This window comes from Ambystoma mexicanum, chromosome 11 (assembly GCF_040938575.1).
Source record: "Ambystoma mexicanum isolate Mex_15411 chromosome 11, UKY_AmexF1_1, whole genome shotgun sequence".
In the NCBI taxonomy this organism is placed as follows: domain Eukaryota; kingdom Metazoa; phylum Chordata; class Amphibia; order Caudata; family Ambystomatidae; genus Ambystoma; species Ambystoma mexicanum.
Window position 1 is genome coordinate 183545397 of NC_090934.1, and position 18230 is coordinate 183563626.

The 18230-nt window shown below is 44.5% G+C and overlaps 1 protein-coding gene across 3 annotated transcripts in view; it reads right to left on the reverse strand.

The window, feature by feature from the left end:
• LOC138503199 (pancreatic secretory granule membrane major glycoprotein GP2-like) overlaps nucleotides 1-18230 on the reverse strand; it is a 362636-nt gene that overhangs the window by 324646 nt on the left and 19760 nt on the right. The window lies entirely within an intron of this gene.

An 18230-nucleotide genomic window follows, 5' to 3' on the forward strand; every position in this document is an offset into this window, starting at 1 on the left:
ATCTTGCGGTGCTACACAAAATTGCATCAGACGAAGAACTTATTGGTAATCCATGTAAAGTTCTATGAAAAATCAAATATGCAGATTGGGCAAGGACAATAGATATGTCTGCCAAACTACAGCTCACCTCTCATTTGCCACCCAACACGCTGAAAAGAAATGAGTTGCAAAGTTTTATAAAGCAATGTCCGAACAAACAGGCTCGAAACTTAATCTCACGAGCACGACTTAATGTATTAAAAACAAATGAGATATTACACATCAGAGGACAAGCTCAAACAAACGGCTGTAGATTCTGCGACAACACCATATATCCCATAAAAGAGACGAAAAGACATTTACTTATGGCATGTCCTGCTACTGCATCCAGCAGACAGCACTACTTGCGGCAATTGGATGGTTTTGACATCCCACATGAAGAAAACACATGGTGGTGCAGACTCATTGGAGGCGATAAAACTACCTGGCAAATTGCTACGGCTAAAATGTTAGAACACATTGAGCAAAACCTACTTAATGGCAATACCTGTGAACAAGCAACAAGTCACGTGGAAACACCTGCAAATGAAACTGCAACACTTAGATAAGCACTGATCCACTGTCAGGAATCGCCAAGAAAGTTTTGTATTGTAAAAATTTTTCTTGATTAAACAATTAAAAAAATTTTAAAAATTAACACCACAACAAAGGGATTCAATGCGATCAGAGAAGAAATGAGATCCATAAGATTGATGACTCTTCAGAACAGATATGTCCTGGATATGATTACAGCAATGGATGTAGGTGTTTGTGCAAGAATCGGAGAATCATGTTGCACATTTATACCTTCTCATGGTGACAAGAATGGAACCTTGAGAGAGGCCATAGTCGTGCTGACGAAACTCCATGGCCAGATGATAGATGAAGTAGAAGACATTGCTGATGACAGCTGGTTTGGATCACTCTTCTCTTGGGTTCCAGAATGGATGGCAGACATTTTCAAGTTCCTTGTAGCCCCGATAGTATTGATATTGCTTCGATTTTGTGTGATCAAGATAATAATCTCACAATGCAAGAAGACAGCCAAGAAAGCCATAGGGCTGAAGATTATGATCGATGTTGAATCAGGATGGAAGCCCAAAGTCCTGATGGATGAAGAGATCAGAGACTTTGTGAAGGCTAGTATCCATGCACCTGAGGGGACAAAGTTCCTGTATCCAAAGAATCATAAGAAATATGTGGCAAGATGGATCTACTGTAGTCCAAGTGGACAATGCCAGTTTATGACATGGAATAAGGATGAGCATGTGAAAACAGCAGGATGCCTTAAAGGAGTCATAAAGATATGGGTCACAAAGAAGTTGTTCTTCAGGCCAAACTGCCTGGATGTGAAGGATGATGTGGGAGTGGTCGATGAATCACCCAGAGGGGGGAGTGTAGAGGAGGAGCCAAGTACCCCCACCTCAATTGACCTGCCCCTTTTACCTGTATGCTGGAAACCAGAATATGTGACGTATACAGAACAGCTGAATCGACAAAGAGCAGAGTATGGACTCAGTCCAGTACCAGTAAAAGGACCAGTACCTAAGAGAATCTGGGAGCCAAGGTACCCATTGAGAAAACCATATCTGCATACAAAGAAATATGATGGCCATTTGAATGACATTCCTGAAGAAGCAGAGCCAATAAATGGCAGGGATGAATGGTAGTGTCAATAACCATTGGCAGTATATGTTACATGGAGCTGAAGAAGTACATAAAAGAGATGAAGTGACCAGAGACTGCAGATACTCTATAAGGCATCAAGAAAGCAATAAGGGCAAGAAACATCTTGGGCTCAAGGTGAAGAAGCTTATGCTACAAAAACAGATGAAGATATCAAGTAATTTTACACGTTTACAGATGCAGAAGAAAGGAAAACAGCAAAGTAATCATGAAGCTAGCTCTAAGCTTATAGTAAATAGACTGCGGCAAGCACCGACGTATACATACATAGGAATGAGAGAATTCTGGATATTTCCATTAAACGTATTAAAGCAGGTTGGACATTAGAAAAAAGGCCTCATTTCAGTGTGTCGCAATTAAAAAGCAGAAATTGAATTACAAGCAGAGTATCAGCGAAAGGCGAGGCTGGGCGAGCCAAGAAGCCAAGGTCTTATCAAAACTGTAGTAAACTGACTTTGGATACAAAATCATGTGAAAGAACAAACTCCTGTTCAGAAGGCATGAACATAAAAGGAAGACGTCAGAGGTCTATTAGAAAATAAAATTAAATACACAAAAAGGCTTGATTCCATGTTCTCTAGTCACATGGAGGCATGAAGTTGGATGAGCGAGATGGTCACATCTACGCACAGAGGCAGACTGTGCTTCTCACTCCCTAGTTTTCTCAGAGCTAAGAACACTCTCAAGGACAAATTTCAAAGGCCTAATTGACAGTATGATGGATTGATATGGATATGGATTGATATGCTAATTGGTGGGAAGCTAAAGTTAAGGCAACCTCACCAGCATCTGGATGGCCAGCCTGCAGGCTGCTAACGTAGGTGGAAAAGTACTGAAGGTGGATAGGTGGAAGGTGGATAGAGTGCCAACCAATTGTAGAGGACCTCCATATTTAGAGGTCCTATAGTGTGTAACCAATGGGACGTTGTGTATTCAGTTACGTTCATAGTGGTCATTTTGCTTAGTTGCCCCACCTGATGTTGAGTAACCAATCACATAGTTACACTTTATTAGACTAGTTTGGATCATATACTTAGATGTTCACTCAGAGCAATAGCCCATGCTTATAAGTTTTTGTAGTTTGCCACGTAGGATGGCGTTGGTACACATGTGATTTAGACGTCATTGATGACACATACTGCTTATAAAAGTGCTGTTTTTTCTTAAAGGACTTTGAGATTGAAGATCAAACGAATGCGTTGATGTTCGTTATCCTCCCTGCTTTAGATAATTGACATTAAAACAGTCTTCCTTTTGTCAACTTCCTGAGTCGGTTCCATTATTGATGTATGAGTAAGGTCTGCATCCCCACCCATTTCGAGGGTCATTGCTGCTCATCAAAGGGGCTGGACTATCCAGTTCAAGTGTACTGTAGGAAGTGGGGCAGTTGGTGCATAGAAGATGAGAGAGAGGGAGAGTTAGAGATAGTGTGACAGATAGCAGTAGGGGAGTCGGGTAGTAGTATTTAGTGTGAGGGGGAGTGAGTCTTATGATATGATATGGCATTTTTAACATGCCTATACACAATTGTTTCAAGGCGCGACGAGGCAAGGGAGGGGGAACAGAGGGAGGACAGACAACAATCTCACTAGGCCAGGTGACATTGAGATTGCACAAGTGCAGGGGAGGGGGGAAAGGGAAGGTGCGGGGGGAAGAGGGAGAGGGGCAGTGCAGTACATAGGATAACAGTAAAATAAATAAAGACCATAAACAAAAAGTGCGGCCAGCTGGTGGCAAGTGCAAGAGTAAGGGCAGACATCAAGGTGTCAAGTGCTGGTATGGGCTATTTGGAAACAGAAACAGTCCCCAAGAGCAAAGGTTGCCAGGGGGGCAATGCAGGTGTGCAATTGGCGGGGAGGGGACCTGGAACCGATATCAGAGGGTAGCCAGGTAAACCAGTGAAGTTTCAGTTTCAGCCAGCATATCAGCAGGGGAGAGGAGGGGGGAAAGCAGAAGCAAAGAGGAAGGTCTTGAGGTGCTTCCGGAACCAGAGATGGTTCTCCTAAAGTTTCAGAGAGGTAGGGATGCTGTTCCAAAGGGAGGCCCCAGCCGAAGAAAAAGATCTAGCGCCAACTCGTTGCTTGGAGAAGGGACTGACCCTGAGGGAGTTGGAGGCGGATGAGCGAGAAAGAAGATATTTAGCAAGAGAGAGTCGGTGGTTTTGAGGTCTCAGTCCCCAGAAGGCCTTGTGGACAATGCAGATGGTTTTTAACTTAATCCTCGCTGCCACTGGGAGCCAGTGCAGAGATTTCAGTCCCGGAGAGACATGATCCCTGGGCTTGAGGCCAAGGACAAATCTCGCAGTCCAGTTTTGGATGAGTTGCAGAGGGCGAAGAATAGAGGCAGGCAGATTTAGAAAGAGGCTGTTGCAGTAGTCCAGCCTAGAGAGAACCAGAGCTCTGGAGACAGTGAACTTCTGAGGGAAAGAGAGGAAAGGAAGAATACCTCTGAGGAATTGCAGCTGGTAGTGTGACTTCGAGAGAGTGTGACTAGCAGAGGGGCGTAGGAGTGGGGTGTGAGGAGAAGGGTGTACGAGAGAAGTGGGGGGAGAGTGAGAGTGGCTGTAGTGGAAGGGAGAGCAGGGCACCATATCCCTGAGTTTGGGGAAGGAGAGAGCAATAGTAGTGAGAGGGAACGGTAGTAGTAGCACAGACAGGGAAGAAACATCAAAGTGTGAAGACGAGTACTAGAGGTGTGAAAGTCAACGCAGGGTAGTATGGAGAGGTGAGAGTATTAGAAATGAGAGTAGTAACTATGAGAGTAGTAGCAGTGGTAGTACAGTGACAGTGAAGGTGGCAGTGGAGAGGAGAAAGGTAGGAAAGAAGGTTTTAACATCAGAGGCCAGAGATAGGTGGAAGGTGAGAGTGACACATAAGAGAGACAGAGGAGAAGGGTGTGGGGAGGAGAGAAGGTGAGTGGAGTTGGACGGATGAGGAGGAGAGTATTAAGGAAATAGAGCACTGAAACATCGAATGACACAACCATACAACACCTTCTTTAGAACTAACCATTGCTAGTGTAGGGCCAGTTAGGAAGTTCCTGAAAGATTCAGTGAGCCTCCGTTTTAGGGTAGCATCCGTTGTCTAGGTCAGAGAGTAGACTCTAGGGGTTACTGGTCGGTCGCAGTCACTGGTGGTTACGGACACCTGGGCAAGCGAGGAAATCCCACAGGCGGCGAGAGAGAGGTTCGGCCCTAGCCCCACTTCCCAAACCCCTTTTCTAGCTGCTGCCTCTAATTAATTGCCTGTCTAATAAGCTTTGTACAAAGAACCATTAGATTGTATTTTGATACATCTCTGGAAACGTCCTAGAGACTGCATGAATTGCTCAGCCCATCTGTGTCATATGGCTCTCGTGCATCGGGTGAATCTCTGAGGGTGAGGATCTCTCCAAATGCTCAGAAGTTCGACCTCACTGCAGGGTGCTCACACTTCTGAAGCATAGGTTATAGTAATGCATCATAAAACTCAAGCCCGTTTGCTCTTAATGGTGGCAAGGCCTCCTCATCGGATCTGACATGGCCAGCTGTGTTCTTGCAATCTTGCATTCTTTTCCTAGTCCCTGCTATTTATATAAGGGGCAATATTTGCAGTTGATTTATTTTTCTTGGTGTTCGAGACCAGCTAAGGACCAACGTTGAGACACACAATGTATAATAAAAGCAGTTATCAACAGCCAGCGACATACGTTATGCATGGGATAACATGAGAACAGTAGTAGCCCTTCTCTGGCAGATTAGAAAAAGGAGTACACAGGGTGGGCTATTTTGCTAACATATTAGTATGAGACCTGTGTGCTCTGCCTGGCATATCATGGCAGCATCTGCATATTAGTGGATGTATGATCCTTCTGGTGACTGTACAATGCGTACTGTCAGAAAGGATAAACGCTCGGGAGGATAGCTCAGGGGCAACGTGCTCACCTTGGAAACAAGACGACACCGAGCACCACAGGTTCGATCCCAGGGTCCGCGCTTAGAAACCTCTGGGTATTATGACCATTCATAATCGCCCGCCTTGCACTTCACAAATTTGAGACTTGCCAGGCCCAAATGCGTCCTTTGAGGGACTGATACCTTCAGTGCCATTAAAGTGGACAATAATAACAGATATCATGTTACCACTTAGAAGCAGGTGGAAAGCATTATATACAATTCTGAAAATATTATGAAACATTAGCTGGCACTGAATGGCAAAAAGGGGTAATTGACTTGACGTATGAATCCTGCCAGTTGAACATATGAGGGATCTGTGCCTTACATATCATGCTGAGTGTAACAGACATGAATCCACGTCAGATAGCATTCGTGTGGTATTAGAGATGCACTTGCCATATGATGGTCGCACCTGCACATGTCTGATTACCAAGCATATAAAGTATTTACTGGCATTAAACGTCATGGCTGGGGCACTAGAGACTGCACTTGCATAAAATGTCAGCACCTAGGCAAGCATGACTGTGCCTTGAATTTGTGATATCTCTGGGTCTGTGGCTCAGTGACTAATGCATCCACTAGAGGTACCTGTGTTTGACCTCATGATCACAGGTTCGAAGCCCGGTAGGTCCACTCAGCCCTTCATCCTTCCAAAGTAGATACAAAGAGTACCATTAAGTTGGGTAACAATAAACATCTGTTATTAGCGCCAAGATGCCCCTCCCTGGGTGAATGTGCGCTTTACAAATACGCCTGTTATGTACTTTAATCTTTTTTCAGCTCCTTACTGCCATTGTTATCACTTCAAAGCATTGTGGGGTGCATAGCCATTCAGTAGACCATAGTCTGAACAGGAATTACATGCATGACATGTCAATTACATGCACTTTTGTCAGATATGTCAAAGCTACATTCAATGCATGTCCTGTTGTCAGGCCACATTTGAGAATGAATAGATATATATAATATTCAAAGGCCAGATAATTGGCATTATCCATATGGCACACAGTACGATATCTGTAAAGCAGTACATTAATAATATGTTTTAGTGTGGGGCCTCATTCCAAGTTTTTTTGTCTCTAAGCGCTGTATTCACTGTACCATTCTCAGAAGGAATAACAACGTGCATTGACAGATGTTAAAAATGGGCTTAGTTTAGAGATCATTGGGATGAATATGCAATTTTCAGGTTTTGTCCAGAAGAAAATGTAATACAACAAAGGTACCAAAGCTTCCATTATTGCCTGGCAGACCTTTCATTGAGGCCATTTCTAGTATGGTACTGGTATTATGTTAAGTCATGTTGAGGAGTAGTGAAAGCCTTGAAGGGTACTTAAGAGTTTGTGGGAGTTGTGGGGACTACTAACCAGTTAACCATGTAAGCCTTCCTTCGAATAACTGGCGGCGGTTCTGGTATAGCCAAGCCCACTGACAGAGGTGTTGGAGCCAGAGACTGTCTATGTGCAGAATGAGTGCCTCCATCAAGCCATACCAAATTGGCTCGGGTGGAGAAGAGGGAATGAGTGCTGCCCCTGCATATAGTGACTCGGTAAAAAAAAACACTGCAATACAGTATCAGAAAATTAAATTAGAACTAACTTTGTAATTATGCATGGTATGCTAGCTAGGTCAAAGGAGACATTCAACACTCTCAGATGGTATGGTCTGACTCCTTATTGCATTGCCTAAGGGTATTTGAGCCATGCCTAAGGGAGCAGGAGTGCATACACACAATTCGGCTTACTACCTAGTTCATGAATAGCCACGCTCTGGAGTAGGAAAGCTGGAAGGAACTATGGGCAAATGAGGGTCTGTGCTTCCACTGGGAGCAAGGCCCTTGACCGGTGTGCATGGAAGTTCTTGAGGCCTGCTAGGCGCTGTATGCGGTGGTAGTGTAGGAGGTTTGCTCCCTCTTGGCTTTAAGCAGGGCTCTTCTGGGAGTTAATGTGTATAGTCCTGCTAGTGGTTTATGGTGATTTTCCCATAGTTGGCGCAAGGGTGGTGCCTCTCACCTTCATTTTCAGGACCTTCCAGGTCCACTAAAGATACCTAGCCCAAATAAGTGCATTTGCATTATGGAATGAGTGATTTTCACTTGCTCCATAATAATGTAAACCTAGTATTCCCCATTGTAAAGAATTACACGGCCTGCGGTAGTGGGTGTGTAGTTATGGTTAAATTGCTGAACTCATAGGAAGAGCACTTTCTGAATTTTCTTGGCAAGTTTGGTGAGGTTTCGTCAAGGGGGGGCAAACTTATAGGGTGGTCCCACATTTTCTTTTCTTCCATAGACATAATGGAAAATAATTTGCTCACACCTACAGCCCAAACTGCTGAACGGATTTTCACCAAATTTGCACCAGGAGCAGCAGCTTGGTCCTGAAAGCGTGCTTTTGTAAATTTGGTGTAAATCCGTGCAGTAGTTTTTTTTAAAACGACCAAAAAGTAGGTCCAAAAACATGAGTGATATCTGGGTTTGGTCCGCTGACCCATTTCCCTCTTCAGTCATCGGACGTGCCCACTGATTGGATGGGGAAAAGCATGAAATGCATCTGATTTATATATATGACCGCCCTGTTCGTTTCGCGGACAGTGGCCGGTGTCCGCGGACATCGCATTATAAACACATAAAAAAACACATTATAAATGTGTCATTTGACGAATCTACACAAAAGTTTGCAAAACGATTTTAAATCGAGATATGTAAAGTTTGGTGGGATTTTCTCAAGAGGGGGCTTAATTAGAGTGGGGTCTCAACATTTCTAGATGGCTTATAACTTTGTTGCCGTTTGACGAATGTGGACAACAATTTCAGAAAGATCATAGACCTTGAATGTTTGTGTAAAGTCGGAATGGATCTTGTCAAGTTGGGGGCTAAATTATATGACTATTGTATGTACATACTGTAGAGAAGGAGCCAAGTACCCCACCACCCCTCAAACATCTCACCCATATTGCCTACATGTTGGGAGCCAGAGTGTGAAACACGTGCAGCAGCAGTGAAAATACCGATACCAAGGAGAATCTTGGAGACAAGTTTCCCATTGAGAAAGCCATACATGCATACAAGACAGTATGATGGCCATTTGAATGACATCCCAGAAGAAGAGTCAGAAATGAGCAAAAGAGCAGATTGTTGATGTCACTCAAAGTAATACTGATGCACCTAGACGAGATGCAGAGATAAGAGAATGTAGATAGTCTATAAGGCATCAAGAAAGTATCAAATATAAGCAACATCTCAGGCTTGAGATGAAGAGGCTTATTCTACAGAAGCAATGAAGATATCAAGTGTATTTTACACGTGTACAGATGCAAAGAAATGTAAGCAGATGACGTATTCTTGAGGCTAGCTAGGTAGTGAATAGACTGCAGCAAGCACAGCCGTATATATATAGCAGTAAGTAAAGTATGGATGATTCCACTACGTATTATGGTAAAACTGGACCAGGAAAGGAAGGCCTTTTTCAGTGAATCTCAGAAAGGCGCGGCTGGACCAGCCCTAAGAAGCCAAGGTTGTGTTGGGCTGGGAGGATCTGACAGTAGTTACAATTGTGTGAAGGAACGAAACTCCTGTTCAGAAGATATGAACGGAAACAAGGAAGACATCAGAGGTTCATTAAATAATAGTATGTTAAATGCACCAAAGCTCAAATTTGTGGTCTTCAGTCACATGGAGGGATGGAACTGGACAAACATGATGAACCACACCTACCCAAGGAGACAGAGAGTGCCTCCACTCCCTCATATTCTCCAGAGCAAGGAACAATTCCAAGGCCAAGTTCAAAGCCTTAATTGACATGCATACCACTGAGGTGATGATAGATGATATGTTCATTGGTAGGAACCTATTGTTATGACCAACCCACCAGAACCTGGAAGTCCAGCCTGCGTGCTGCTTACGTGGGTGGAAATCTACTGACGGATGTAAGAGTGCCAACCAATTATAGGGGGCCACATAGTTAAGGGACCTATAGTTTGTGTAACCAATGGGACGTTGTGTATTTAGTGACGCTCATAATTACCTGTTTTAGGGGAGGGTTTAGTTGCCCCACTTGATGTGAGAGATCATATCACTTTCTTAGACTAGTATGGAACATATACTTAGAAGTTCCCTCTAAGCCTATCACATTTGCCACTAGGTTTTTGTAGTTTTCCACATAGGATGAGGTTTGCAACCACGTAGGTTAACGTCAGCAATGACGAATTTTTGCTATAAAGATTATGTTTTTTATGAATTTCATTGAGATCATGCTGTGAGACGTGCGTTGATGTCTGTTGTACTCCCTGTTTTAGATAATTGACATTAAAACAGTCAACTTTTCCAACTTCCTGAGTCGTTTTGATTATTGATCTTTGAGTATCTTCTGCATCCCCATTCATCTCGAAGTATTGCTACCTTGTCTTAAAGGGCTGGGTCGGCTCTCCCGGTTCAATACATTTTGACACTTAAAAAAAAAGAAAACATAGGCGGATTTCAAGCAAACTCGTGTAAAGAGCATTGGCAAGGACCTTAAAGCATGGTTTTGCAAATGTGCCAGTGTTTTATTTTTTGACAAGTGTCATAATGTAGCTACACAAATAGTGATATACCTTTGGTGACTGAGGTATAGTGTGTGGTCATGGGCAGTAGCCAGATTTTCCAGGTCATGGTATAAAGTCCATGACCGCAAGGGACAACAAATGGGGTTAAAGTGGCCATGTCCACTTGGGACCGGCTATGTGGTAAAGTTATTCGAAAGGGGGATAGGTTTGAAAGGGAAAAAATATTTGCTTGTGGTAATATGGTCATATGATTCTGGCTTCGCTTTCTGCAGGCTGCCATGGAAAGGGAAGAGGGGCTCTGTACAGAGACCTGCCTTCCCTTTCCATGGTGGCCATCTTGGAAATGGATTTTCCTTCCTAGTGGTGTCCTGCTGTAGGAAGAAAAATACATCTTTTAGCGCCTTGGATTCCCACTTTGGAAACCAGGGGTGCTAATGGCCTTTATCCCCCATCACAGGGCCTGGAATGGAGGATAATGGTCCGGAGCCCTCGTTATTTATTTGTTTATTTATAATGCACCGAAGCCCGCAGGCATCAGGGCGCACACAGACACACTTTGCTTGGGCCGATAGCTTGGGCTGTCGGGCCGTTATCCCCCGTTCCAGTCCCTGGAACGGGGATGAACGCCACATTATTCCAATTAGCATAACACAAAATGCTAATGGCAATTTTGGAAAAACGTATTGAGTATATGGGCCTCATTACGACCCAGGCGGTAAGTTACCGCCTGGGCCGTGACTTTACCACCATGGCGTAAACTACGTTTACGCCATGATGGTTGGCGGACTTACCGCCCCATTCCGAGTTTGGCGGGGCGGTAAGTCCCCAATCCCCATTTACCCTTCCCCATTCTTGCCCCATAGGGCATAATGGGAGTGGGGAAGGCGTTAATTACGCCACCGTAAATTACGGTGGCGTAATTAACTCCATGGTCCCTTAGCGCCATGGATTTTAACACCTGCTAAGAGCAGGTGTTAAATCCGCCATGGCGCTAAGGGACCTCGTACTCAGGCGGTAAGGGTCGGCGCTGTTTACGGCGCCGTAAACCCCTTACCGCCTGAGTTGTAATGAGGCCCTATGTAGTTTACTCAGAAATGTAAAGTAGATGGAGTCTATAAGATTTATTTTTGTTCTATTTTTATACCTATGAAAGGTGGTTCCTAAAGGAACCTTTCTTTTGATGTTTTAAAAAAAGAAAATGTTTGCAGGAGAGGTTAGAACGTGAGGTGAGGAGGGAAATGAGGGAAGAGGCACCAAGCACTAATATGGAGGGGCATGTGGACAGGGAAAGATTGTGCGTGTGTGTTACTTCTAAGATAGTGGGTAGTGTTTCTCATGTTCCTTGATTACAGCTTCAAAAACACTTCGAAATTGCTTGCCCCTGCAGAGTGGTGTGTTGCAGTATATACAGATGGCTGTTGTTGTCGAAAGATATGGATAAACAGCCTATTATATTGCTTGCAAGGTAGCTGGTGGGATTTTGTGTCCCACAGAAGTAGGCTGTGTGGTTACAGTATTGGTTGAGGAAGATGATGTGGAAGAAGACTACTTGCTAAGAAAGGAACAATCTTTCTGAGAGCATTGCAGTGGTTGGATTTGGTGTAGCTGCGCATGGAGGTGGTCCCGTAGGAGTATTGTCCAGGTAGTACGTGACTGAGTTGCACTCAGTGCATTTCACTTATGTAGCTTTAGCCTTTGGTATTTTCCCAACAGTGGTAAAGAACGGCCACACCCATGATTGTCTCTTGGTGCTAGAGGTAGGCACTTCCTCTACCTCATCTTCATGGTTCTCTTTGTTGTCTTTGGAAATACTGCACTTTTTTTGTTTTGTGGGTCCTCCAGCTGGTGGTGGAGGTGGTTCTTAGGGAGAAGGGATGGCAATAGGTGATGCCTTTTTTAAGATAAATAGCAGTTTTGCTACTATTCTCCAAACATGTGCTTTGTACTAGATTGTTAATATATGCCAGACGTATGAAACTGAAAAGCAACCCCTGTTGTGTAAACATGGAAAATGTTCCGGGAAATGAGATAGTCTATAAATCCACTGAATAGCAAGATAGGCTTTTCTATATCTGCAACCTCAAACAGTAAACAGCATATATCAGTACCATTGCAGAAAAAGACCTCAACCCCTGTAACTTCTGTAAGTGTACCCCCGTACCAAAACCATTATTGACTCATTCCAAGCTCTCGAACGATGCGGCTCTTCCCTTGCTTAAATCTAAGCGAAATGCCACATCACCGAAAAAAGATGCCAGAGACTTAGCAGGTCATATGAGACTATCTGACTTATGGTCTGTATATCAGTCGAAATCAGTGGTTGCACAAAACTCTGAGGCTGTACATAAAGCCCTTCAGTTGAGACCTCTCTCGGCTGATATAAATTATCCACCACTGAATAGGGCTGCTTTTCTGCAAATATTTCACTCCATTTTTGGATTGCGTGTCATACGTTCGGATGATATCCGAATAGTTGACCAAGTTGATCATAGTAAAATTAGTATCGCAAACATTTGGTTTGTCTCCACTCCCATATTGGAATACATCCTAAAATATGAAGCTGAAATATTTCGACTGGGATTCTCCTGTGATATATTTTATATACATCCCGAGAAACATAGATTGTCTACTCCCAATGTTGTGAATAACAATACCACAAACAATATAAGACCCGCCGATAAACAGCCATTGGACGGGTCTTCTAGTATTGTTACAGCTAGTACTAGCAAGGGAATTGAAATTCCAACTGATATACCATCTTGTAATCTAAAAAAGCAAACAAACTGTGATCTAAATGGTCCCACTGCCAGTGGCACTACAAATTTAAAAATCAATGCCCAAATAATTAATGAATTAGCCTATTGGCAGTGATTACCTATTGCTTTCAAATCTCATTTGTCTCAGCTGAGTCAATGACATTGATATATTGTATACATGGAACACCAGAGGTTTTAACCACTTATTAGGAGAAAATGGTCTGTAGAGTAATATGCACCTTTTTAATATCATTGTGCTACAAGAAACTTGGTTGGCTGAGAATTTGCTTCTTGATGGGAGGGTCACGATACAAAAAGCCAGTTTGAAAGGTCGCCTTGGAAGGCCCAAAGGTGGTCTGATGATTACAGTCAGCCCACCTTGGTCTGTTGTTGACATCCCTTGACATTTGTATTGGTAGGGAAACTATCTAGACCTGGTACAACTATTGTTATCATTGATGTCTATGACCCACTTTCTAGAGTAATGACAAAAGCTATTTTGAAAGTGGTAAAAAATATTGTGTTGAGATTTGAACACAAGTTCCACTTGTATTTGATGGGGGATTTCAATGCAAACATCATTTTGCCAGGTGTGGAAATAGAAGTTAAATTGAGATCAAGCCCAAGTAGTGTGAGTATGATATGATATGATAGGGCATTTATAATGTGCCTCTACACAAGTGTTTCAATGCGCAACGAGGCAAGGGAGGGGGAACAGTGGGAAGACAGACAACGATCCTACTAGGCCAGGTGTCATTCAGATCGCGCAAGTGCATGGAAACGAGAAGGAGGAAACTGCAGAGGGGTAGCAGGGAAGGGATAGTGCAGTGCATGGGATAATAAAATAGATAAGAAAGTTACAGCCAGCAGGTGACAAGTGCAAGGGTAAGTGCAGACAACAGGTGTCACGTGCTGGTAGTGGGACTGTAGGGATACAGAAAACAGTCCCCAAGTGCGAGGGTTGCCAGGAAAGTCAGTGCTGGAGTGCGACTGGCGGGGGAGGGGGCCTGGGCCCGAGATCAGAGAGTGGCCAAGTTACCAGTGCAGTTTCAATATCAGCCAGGAAGTCAGCAAGGAGGAGAAAAAGCTGAAGCAAAGGGAAAGGTTTTGAGGTGCTTCCGGAACCGGAGATGATTCTCCAAGTTTCAGGGAGGCAGGGAAGCTGTTCCAGAGGGAGGCCCCAACCGAAGAATGAGATCTACCACCAACTTGTTGCTTGGAGAAGCGTCTAACACGGAGGGAGTTGGAGGCGGATGAGCGAAGAGCTCAAGAAGGAAGATATTTAGGAAGAGAGAGTTGAAGGTATTGAGGCCCCAGGCCCCAGAAGACCTTATGGACAATGCAGAGGATTTTGAACTTAATCCTTGCAGAAACTGGGAGCCAGTGCTGAGATTTCACTCCTGGAGAGATACGATCCCTGGGCTTGAGGCCAAGGAAAAGTCTCACAGTCCTGTTCTGGATGAGATGCAGAGGGCAGAGAGTAGAAGCAGGCAGATTTGGAAAGAGTCTGTTCAGACTAGAGAGAACCAGAGGTCTGGAGACAGTGAGCTTCTGGGGGACGGAGAGCAAGGAAGAATACCTCGAAGGAGGTGCAGCTGGTAGTGAGACTTCTTAGAGACATCAGAGATGTGAGGAGAGAAGGAGAGTGTGGAGTCAAAGATGACCCAGAAGTTTTTGGCTTCACAGGTGGGAGCGGGGGGAGGGCCAAGAGAGGCCGGCCATAGAGTGACAGGAAAGGGGGGAGCGGGTGTGCCGATGAGGAGAATCTCGGTCTTACTGGCATAAAGGCAGAGATCATTGGCGGCACACCACTCCTGGATGGCGGACAGTCAGAGATGAGAGAGGTAGAAAACGTGGCTGAGGGTGGCCTGAAAATGAGCTGAGTGTCATCCGCATAGCACTGGAAGTTGGGGCAGAACATGGCAATGCAGTGGGCAATAAGTGCCAGCTATTGGTTGAACAGCCAGGGAGAGAGGTTAGACCCCTGGGGAACACCACAGGTAGAGATAGAGATAGAGGAGAAGAGGGACCCAAGTTGAACCTGGGAGGGTCGATCAGAGAGGAAAGAAGTCAGCCACGCCAGGGCCTGACTGGTGATCCCCAGGTTATCACAAAGATGGTTGAGCATGATGGCATGGTTAACCGTGTCAAAGGCAGAAGAGGGATCAAGTAAGATAAGGACACAGGGGGTGTTGGAGTCAAGGTTGGAGAGGAGGTCTTCACGGATGTTCAGGAGAGCAGTTTCTGTGCTTCTGGCAGCTCTGAAGCCAGAATGATGATTATGGAGACAACCTACAGATTCAGTGTGAAGATTGAGCTGGGAGATGGCCAGCTTTTCCAAGAGTTTGCCCAGGAAAGGAGTGATGGAGTTTGGAGTTTGGGTGATAGTTAGCTGGGCAAGACGGGTCGGCAGAGGGTTTCTTAAGGAGAGGGTGCACAAGGAAGTGCTTCAGGGAGGAGGGGAGACTCCAGTGGTGAAGGAGTAGTTGCAAAAGTCAGCCAGGGCAGGAGCCAGGGAGTCAATGTGGTCCTAGATGTTTTGGAGAAACAGGGATGAACCTATTTTGATGAGACTTTCATAGATCGGCCTTGTCTAGAAACCTCATCTGGGGAGAAAAGGGGAATGGCAGAGAAGAAGAAGAAGGGGGGGGAGAGGTGGCCGAGGAAGGGCCAGAGGAGGAGCAGGGAGTAGAAAGAGGAAGGGGAGAGGAGGAGAGAGAGAACAGGATGTCCTGAGATTTAGAGATGACATGAGAAGCCAGTGCCATGCAGAGGGCCTGGAAAGGGACAGGAAAGGTAGAGACTGCAGCAGGATTGACCAGTTATTTGCCGATTTTGAAGAGTTCAGCCGAGTTGTTAGATGGCACAGAGATGCAGGCTAGGATGTGAGCTCTCTTCTTGGTGCGGACAGAGATCCGGTATTGCCTTTGGAGCAGGCGGCAGGCCAGTTTGTCAGAGGATGTACATGAAGCATGCCATTTCCTCTCAGCCACCCTGCACTTGCGTTTAAGGGTGACGAGGTCTGAGTGAATATATGAGGACACTCACAGCTGAAATATTGTTTTAAATTACTAAATAGCTGGTCTTGCTTTTAGTATACAGAGTTCTGACAGCAGAGCCCTTTTATTGCTTCCACCAGAATAGGTCAGAAGTCACTGGCTCTTTTTTCTCACTAGCTGGTCATTAAAACATAGATTGCAAATCCAGTAGTGGGTTTAGGCCACTGTTACTTAGGTTGGGACACAAAATGTATAAGAATTATTGTCCTCTGAGAACATTCTGTTTTTAACGGCATGAGACGTATGAATGAAGGATAGTTAGGGACAGCTTCTCCTATTCTCCTCTAGGATCAGCTTTTTGCATCACAGGGACAGGGTGTCCTTCTGAAAAGGGAGAGTATGTATGTGGTATGAGTATGAACAGTAGATGACTGATTGCCTTGCACATTTTTCTCCAGTACCATTCTATTGTGATACAGTTAGCTACCATAACGTTTGGAAAGTATTTAGTCCATATCTAGCCAGCCCTAGGTGTGTTTTATGAATCTGATGATGTCATCACTCCTTTCCCAAAAGGTACCATCTTCCCATGTGGCCAGGGGACAGCAGCTGCTACCTGATCTTGACCCTGGTGGCGGCTACCTGAGGGAGGATCACATGGGGGAGGCGACTCTAAGGGGTGAGTGAGGCATTTTTAGGATGGGACATGGTATACCCCTTTTTCTTTTAGGGATAGCCCCTCTATTCCACATGTATTGATGAAATATTGTAATCTCCTTCAGCAACCCAGCATCTTGTTAATATCCTTCGATGTTGTGAAACCAACATACTGACAAACACTGATATGAGGAAGAGGGCAACCAGAATGAAGATTGCTCAACTAAAGCAATAGGAACAGTCTTGTAGTTGGAGGAATCCGATTGCCTCGAAGAGTTTTCCTTTCCCAGCGTTGGAGTTCAAAGATGGAACAGCTGAGCAACACAGTGAGATTCGACCGACTAGCCTACACCAGGGAAACACAGCTATCAGGATTCCAGACGAGCACAGAAGCATGAGAGAATCATGGAGGAAAAGAAGGAAGCGACACGTCCCAACAAATTCTAAAACATGTAATCCCATTTGTTTAGAGTTGTTTTGCCAAAGGAGATCATTACGGATCAAGGGACTACCTTCATGGTTCACTTAAGGCAGAGGTAAAGGCGATCGTACATATTAAAACTTTGAGAACCTCTGTTTACCACCCACAAATGGATGGACTAGAGGAAAATTTCAACAAAACCCTTAAAAATGCCATTCGAAAATTGGTTGTGGTTGATGGCAAAAAGGGCCCAGGGTATCATAATATCCCAATTTTTGCCATCAACCACCCCAATCCTCAACAGGGTTTTCGCCATTTGAGTTACTGTATGGTAGGGAGCCCCAGGATGTTTTTGACATGCTAATGGAGGCATGGGAGGAGAGAGAGGAAGCCTTTTTACCTCTCTCGGAAACAACCCAACGATTAAAAGAACACATGGCAATTGTGAGAGCGATAGTCAAATCCCATATGGCCAAAGCCCAAGAAAACCAAAAGACCTGTTATGATAAAAAGACTTTTCTTAGGTATTTTTCTATTGGACAGAAAGTTTTTGTTCTTCTGTCAACATCTCAGAATAAGATGTTGTCTAAATATCATGGACCCTATGAGGTAATTGAACAAACAGTGCCGTACAACTATCAAATCTCCCTACCTGATAGGCGAATGAAGGCCCATATCTGCCATATAAACTCCTTAAGGAATGGCAATAATATCCTGTAGAAACCATGACGGTAGGAATGACTAGTCTCTTAACAGAAGAGCCAGACAAAAATCCTTTTATTCCCTCCCACCTGCCCAAGACACAGAAACACGACTTGCAAGAGTTATTGGAACAGTTTCCAGATGTCTTTAAAAATGAACCAGGCAGAATAAATGGGTTTTTTCACTACATCCGTACACCCCTAGGGAAGGTTGTCTTTTTAAAACCATATTGGTTCCCTGAAGCAAGACAAGGAATAGTCAAAGAGGAAGTGGAGAAGATGTTACGCTCTGGTATTATTGAACCATCCCAGAGTCCTTGGTCCTCTCCGATAGTACTCGTTGCCAAGCCAGATCAATTGTGGAGGTTCTGTATTGATTTCATTAAGATGAGCGCAGTGGCCCAATTCGACAGTTACCTTAGGCCAAGGATAGACAATCTCACTGATCGATTGGGAGCCGCTGTTTTCCTCTCCACAATTGATCTGACAAAGGTTACTGCCCAGTACCCGTTA